The sequence below is a fragment of the Microtus ochrogaster genome, chromosome 21 (assembly GCF_000317375.1).
Source record: "Microtus ochrogaster isolate Prairie Vole_2 chromosome 21, MicOch1.0, whole genome shotgun sequence".
Classification (NCBI taxonomy): Eukaryota; Metazoa; Chordata; class Mammalia; order Rodentia; family Cricetidae; genus Microtus; species Microtus ochrogaster.
In genome coordinates this window covers 33,143,829-33,151,056 of record NC_022022.1, presented here as the reverse complement: position 1 = coordinate 33,151,056, position 7,228 = coordinate 33,143,829, and positions in this window count along the sequence as shown.

The following is a 7,228-nucleotide window of genomic DNA, read 5'->3' as shown; positions in this document are numbered from 1 at the left end:
ACACCGCCCCTCCGCTTCCCTGTTGGCTTATGAGCAATTGACCACTAACACTACTGAGGTCATTAAAAATCACAAAAATCTAAGGACACGATCCTTGAATATACTCCAGAGTTTCCAAGGATCTTTTGCCATAATTAGTGTCCGTTTTGTTACATGCTCTTAATCTGGGGGGAAAATTTAAACACTGGGTTTCACCACATGCCATATTAGCCCTCTGGCAGTGGCGGCTCTGCTCAGCTAATAAGTGGTTCTGGTTGTTGTTTTATCAATACATACACAGTCACTAAAACCAGCACGAGCCAACAAGGCATGCTGGCTGTCCTCACACCGTCTGTCTTCTGAACCCAAAGAGCTGAGCATGAAGCTCACATCGAAGTGAAAATTTGAGAGTCAGTTTAGGAGAAATGCATTCTGAGAGTATAAAGCAGAAGGAACTATAGGAAGATTGGCATTCCGCTCATTTGTCCATGCCCTCCGCTTCCTTGTTTAGTGCTCCGCTCACCACTCAGCTACATACGCACTGCACTGCTAGACGTTCTCAGTGGGTAAACAAATGGCCCTTATTCTGTCGCTACCAGGAACATTGCCTGTAATTTCAATTTATGTGACATATAGCCGCATATTCTTCAAGTACTTGGATGTACCAGAGTTACCTAACCTTTTCCTTACATTTGGATGTTTAAGTTATGTTGAGTTTTAAAAACCAACCCCCAAATGTTAGGTTTTATTTTTAGATACTACTGGTTTCTCTGAATCCAAAGACAAACATATAGGCATCCTCCTGAATATTAACCTTCATCAGGTGATGAAAGGAGACAGAGACCCACATTGGAGCACCGGACAGAAATCTCAAGGTCCAAATCAGGAGCAGAAGGAGGGGGAGCACGAGCAAGGAACTCAGGACCGCGAGGGGTACAACCACACACTGAGACAATGGGGATGATCTTTCGTGAATTCACCAAGACCAGCTAGCCTGGGTCTGAAAAAGCCTGGGATAAAACCGGACTTACATAGCGGACAATGAGGACTACTGAGAACTCAAGAACAATGGCAATGGGTTTTTGATCCTACTGCACATACTGGCTTTGGGGGAGCCTAGGCAGTTTGGATGCTCAACTTACTAAACCTGGATGGAGGTGGGCGGTCCTTGGACTTCCCACAGGTCAGGGAACCCTGATTGCTCTTCAAGCTGATGAGGGAGAGGGACTTGATCGGGGGAGGGGGAGGGAAATGGGAGGCGGTGGCGGGGAGGAGGCAGAAATCCTTAATAAATAAATAAATTAAAAAAAAAAAAACCACCTGGCCTGACTAAGGTATGGTGGCACACACCTTTAATCCCACCACTTGGGAGGCAGAGGCACACAGAGCTCTGTGAGTTTGAGGCCAGCCTGGTCTACATAGTAAGTTCAAAGATAGCCAGAGCTACACTGTGAGACCCTTCCTCAAAATAAATAAATAAATAATTAAAAATAAATAAATAAATAAAAATCTGACCTGTTAAGGTCCTCTACTTTTGACCACTAATCTTAACAGTCCCGTTGTTCTGAACCCTCCTAGACTCAACAAGTCCCACATTCTCTACTCCATATAAAGCCAGACCTCCAGGAGCCCCACATCAGCACCTCCTCTAGGTATCTGCTCTCACCTCCTCCCTCCTTTTTTATCACCATCCTGCATATCAGTGTGAGGGCCAGGAGGAGCAGAGCACAGTTGTCACCACCCATGGGGCTGGCGCTCAGCTCACTGGCACAGAACTCCCTCTTAGCGCTGTCATCGACTCTCGTGGCGGTACCGTCACCCTCTTCCCATGCCTCTCAACCACCATTCTGATCCTCTCCACCCAATCAGCACTCTGCAGGCACAGCTCACACGGAAAAGGGACAGAGATGGCAAGTCCCTTCCTTTACAAGAATCATCAGTTAGTACCCTACCTTCCATGATCTGACCAAGACATCCCTTCCCCTTCCCCAAGCCAGAGATGGCATGGAGGCCTTCAGGCTTGCTTGTTTGGTCCACATAGAATTTTCTTAAGAGGAAAACAAATGGATATAGCCATTGAAATTTTGAAATGACATAACAGAGATCTAGTTCTCTGACTTCTTTAAAATTAAATCTAAGCCGGGCGGTGGTGGCGCACGCCTTTAATCCCAGCACTCGGGAGGCAGAGGCAGGCGGATCTCTGTGAGTTCGAGACCAGCCTGGTCTACAGAGCTAGTTCCAGGACAGGCTCCAAAGCCACAGAGAAACCCTGTCTCGAAAAATTTAAAAAAAAAAATTAAATCTAAAGGGTAGGGGGATTGCTCAGTTGGTAACATGATTGCACGTGGGTCTGACTTCAGATCACTAGCACCCACATAAAGACAAACTTTATGGCATACATCTGTGGTCCCAGCACTGGTCAGACAGTCAGTCAGACAGACAGACAGACAGACAGGCTCCCCAACGCTCATCAGCCATCTAGCCTAGCAGAACTGATGAACTCTGGGTTCTCTGAGGGATCCAGTTTCAAAACTAAAGTGGACAGTAACTGAGAAAGGCAACTCATGTTAGCATGTGACCTCTACGTGCCCACACATACATACAAACACACACGTGTATGCCACATACACAAAAGAGGGAGAACTGGAGGCTGAGCATGCACCTCAGTGGTAAAACATACATTCGACACCTGTACAGCTCTGGGTTCAATCCCCAAACCCAGGGGGACATGAGGGGAGCTCTGGTAACCAGGAGCCTGCATTTCAAGGGTCGCGTGATGCTCTGGGACTGCTGGGGGCCGGGCATGCCTGTCCCACCCACGAGAGTCCTTGCTCAACTCACATCACCTTAACCCTGAAGGCTCACGGGAAGGTGACCTGTGAAGATCTCACATGTATGCCATTTTCAGAAGGAAGGAAGGAAGTGGGATTTAGGGACAAAAGAGCAGTACTATGGGACGTGTCACGCGCACAGGAAGTTGGAGCAGCTGACTCAAGGACATTTCTGTGGCTGTACAGAATCTCACTGCTTTCTCTCCTTCAAATAGTCTGAAGGCCAGCGACAGCTGCAAACTGTCCTGGGCTCAGTAGTGGTAGTGCAAGTATTTACTCAGCATCCAGCTCTGTCCTCCTTGTCTACAGAATCCCAGCTGTGTTCAGGAGACAATATAACAAGCTTGGAAAACTCCTATCTTCCCAGTTTGCTAATCCATGCTATGGCTCCCAGAAAGGGAAATAGAAAGGACAAACTCCTGCTAGAGACAGCCCCTTTTGGCCTCATTTTCCTTTCTCATCATTTTTAAGGGTGGTGACCTGAGCCCCACAAGTACACTAACCCTTCCTTCTTGCCACATTAAGAACCATGAAGGTGAAGGGGTAAACAGTAAGAACCAGGGAAAGGAAGAACCCAGATGTTAGGAGCATTCATGAACCTGATAGGACCCTGCCCTCGGAGGAGGATGCTGCAAGCCTGGTCATTAGCGCATCAAGATCACTTTAGGTCATCTTGATGATAGTCACAGCCATAGAACCAAGAACTCCCAGATTCCACCCCCCAAGGGCAGAAAACCACAAGCCCACCTTTCTGACCTGACATTGGAGAGTCACGGAGTGTTTACTATAGGAGGAGAAGGGAACCTTTAAGTCCGACTGTTGGTAGAGGCAGAGACGGTAGCATGTTATGACTGAAGATAACCCTGGGCTCTTAGCATCTACACGAGGGGGGGAAATGGAAGCAAAAGGCTGGACTTGGAAAACAGACGGGACCTTAGATGTCTTAATGCTTTGTCTAGTAGAAGGGGCAAAGCCAAGGGTTCTGAATAGAAGATTGCTTTGTTTCTTTTGTGTTTTGTTCCAGAACCAGAATTATTCCTAATGGGGTGGCAGGTGGGAGGGATGTGTCTCATCCCGGGAGACGATTCTTCTTGACTGTCTTGTGTTTCTAGATTTCTGTGAAAAGACAGAAATGCTTTTGTTTGAAGTTATTTTCAAGGCCAATTAGACAGCAAGCAGCCTTGTATAAGAGATCCAGCCTCTCCCTGGGACCAAGAGCCGTTCTTTTTGTTGTTTTGCTTTTTTTTTTTTTTTTTTTAATGTAGAGGCAAATAAATAACAGTCTCCCCTGGGCAAAACTGGGCCTGATTGTTTGTAGACTCTTTCATAGTACTGGGCTCCTAGGCTCATGGTGCTCAGCTGTGTGTCTATAACACCCACCTGGACCACTATTCCCAGTGGGCCTCGGGGGAAAGGATTCCAAAACCACCACACACATCTCCCGTGGCGCCAGGGCATTCTAGCCCAGGAATCGGGTGCCTTCTCTCACCATCTGAGAGTGAGGTCTGCTGACTTCTGACTTGCAGGCTGGCAGCAGGGTAGGATCCCAGCTGCTTCTCAATCCTCGAGGCTTAACACAGACAGGGCCTGGCAGGGGCACACTGCAGAGAAGAAGGAGATGGTAGGGACAATCCTGAGAGAACTAGGGATGAAAGACATGACCATCGCTGGCTGTCATAGGCAGCCCACCAGAGCTGCGCAGAGGATCTGTAGGGGTGTAACCCACGGCGCAGGGCCTTGTTTCACCCTTGGCTAGGCAAGCTCTGCAAACACCAAGCTCTTGGGTGTCTTTCTCACTGAGTCAGTTCACACACGGTCTAGTGCTGTAGACGGAAAGCCGCCCCCCCCACCCCGTCCCTACTCCCCCCAATTCATGCATGGAAGTCGTAATCTCTACGGTGGTAGCATTTGGATGACCATTGATGGGTAATTAGGTCTGGGTCATGAGTGATGACCCCCACAATGGTCTGAGTGTTCTTATAAAAACCAGAGGAGGCAACCATCTCCTCCCATTCTCCAAGAGTCTGTCTAGGAACAGAGGCCTCAAAAAGAATCCACCCTTGCTGGCACCCTGACCTGAACCTCCCGGCTTCCAAAGCCATGAGAAATCGGTGTGGTGATCAGAGGTCACTGAGTCTATGATACTCTGTGAGAGCAGCTGGGTTGACTGAACAGCAAGACAGCATCAGGTTAATTTGGTTTTGTGTAGCGAGCCTGTGTTCTCCTAAAGCATGGGGGCTTTTATTCTGAAGCAGGAAACTGTCCCCGCTTGCCTCTAAATGGGTTTTTAGAATGCTAATACAATCCCAGTAACTGTAAGTTGTCCCTAGAGTAACCCAAGCCTGATTTCTTAACACAGACACGATCTAAGCAACCTGGGCAGTGGAACATCTCTGGCTCCCGCCATGCCTCTAGCCCCATTTAAACACCAAACTGGGAGAGGTATCTATGAGTGAAAACTCCATCTTTAAAGGATCATTTTGCTAATAAAATCTGAGTTTCTCCAGGCTTAATGGATATCTCAACCGGCTTCTCTTTGGAACTGCTGTGCTGCAGGAAGTGAGGTTCCGGTTAGATTGACAGAACCCTGTTGTGTTGATGGGCAGAACAGAGACTCACACGAATCCCAGATGGTAAGGATGGATATGCATAAGACAGCGGCTTCCAAGACAGGGGACCTGACTTTTCAAGCCAGGGACAGCAACACACAGGGAGGCTGGGGACCGTATGCTTACATTACACACAGCAAGCTGAAGAGGCAGCCTAGGCCCTGACGAGGGGTACAACCTTTGCCAGCAGCAAGAGCTCCAGGTTCCACAGGAATCCTGAGAGGTTCTGATGTCTGAGCAGACTTAGCTTTCTAGCCACAGTGGTGGGGTGCGTGAAGGTGGGTCGTGGTCCTCTCTGGGACGATGACCTACAGTTTCATTCTAACAGAAAAGATGCTATTGCTATTCAGTTGAAAGTGATGGAGTCTTAAAAAAAGGGGGGGGGGATTCCCTGAGAAAGCTCTTCGGGATAGGCTGAGGCGCGAACAGGATTTAGAGTAAGAACATTTGACCTCTCTTTGCAGAGGCCTCACCTTCTGATAAGGTCTGCGTCTGAGGGCAGGCCCCCAGGAGAGCAGACAGAAAGTGGTCTGGCCGTGACAGGCAATAGTGAAATGAACACATTGAAGGCTCCCTCTGCAGCACAGAAGCAGGAGGAAGCCCTGTTCAACCCACTCTTATTGAGTGCTTTCCCGGACCTCCTTCTCATATCCTAGAAATTAGTAGGATTTTGACGTACATGGGGTTCAAAGTACATGAGGCTCAAAAGATGTACGTTGAGAGTCGGCATTAGCAATTACTCAAGAAAACAGCAGAAACTTAATTGGAACTTGAAATCAGAGCCCCAGTTATTCTTTACTAAGAAGACATAATATACTCTTAAGAGTCATTTTCTTGTGTGAGGGAGTGAGAGTCTCACTGTGTCCTTGTGGTTGCTCTCCAGCCAAAGATGACCTTGAACTCCTGACCGGCGCAGCTCCACCTCCCAGGGTTGGGGGTTCTGGCGTGTGTCACCACGCTTAGTGTTTTGGTTATTTTCTTATTTCCTCACACCCTAACCAAGTCATTGGGGAGAGCAATGAGGTGGTGTGTGTTTGTGTGTGTGTGCGCGCACACATATCTGTGTACAAAACTGACAGGGATAGGGCGAGAGAGAATAGGCATGTGTGTTGGGAGGGCAGGGCTCCATCTCTGCTGATTCAACCAAGCCAGCCCTGGAAGCTCATACACAAAATTACATCCGTAGTGAACAAGTAGACCCTTTCTTTCATTACCCCCCAAAGAATACAATCTAACCATGTGCATAATATTTACACTGTGTTGTGGGTGACAAGTAATTGAGAGATTACTTATGGAAAGGTGTGTCTAGGTTAAGTACCAACATTATACTGCTTTGTTAAACACTTGAACATCAACAGACTCTGGTACGAGTTGAGGGGCAAGCGCCAGTCCCTCAGAGATTCCCAGGGACCACCGTGCCTATCACACAGCAGACAATGCTCCATCAGGATGAAAGCAATACTAATATTGTGTGTGCTAAATACATTAAAATGGTTTCCCCTTAAATTCTTTTCACAATGCTTCAAGTTGATGTCCAGAGCTTTGTACATTCTACATACACACCCAACCACCGACTGACATTCATAGCTGTCCCCTTTGAAGTACAAAGCCTTAAAAATTACATGGGGGGGCTGGAGAGATGGCTCAGAGGTTAAGAGCATTGCCTGCTCTTCCAAAGGTCCCGAGTTCAATTCCCAGCAACCACATGATGGCTCACAACCATCTGTAATGAGGTCTGGTGCCCTCTTCTGGCCTTCAGGCATACACGCAGAAAGAATATTGTATACATAATAAATAAATAAATATTAA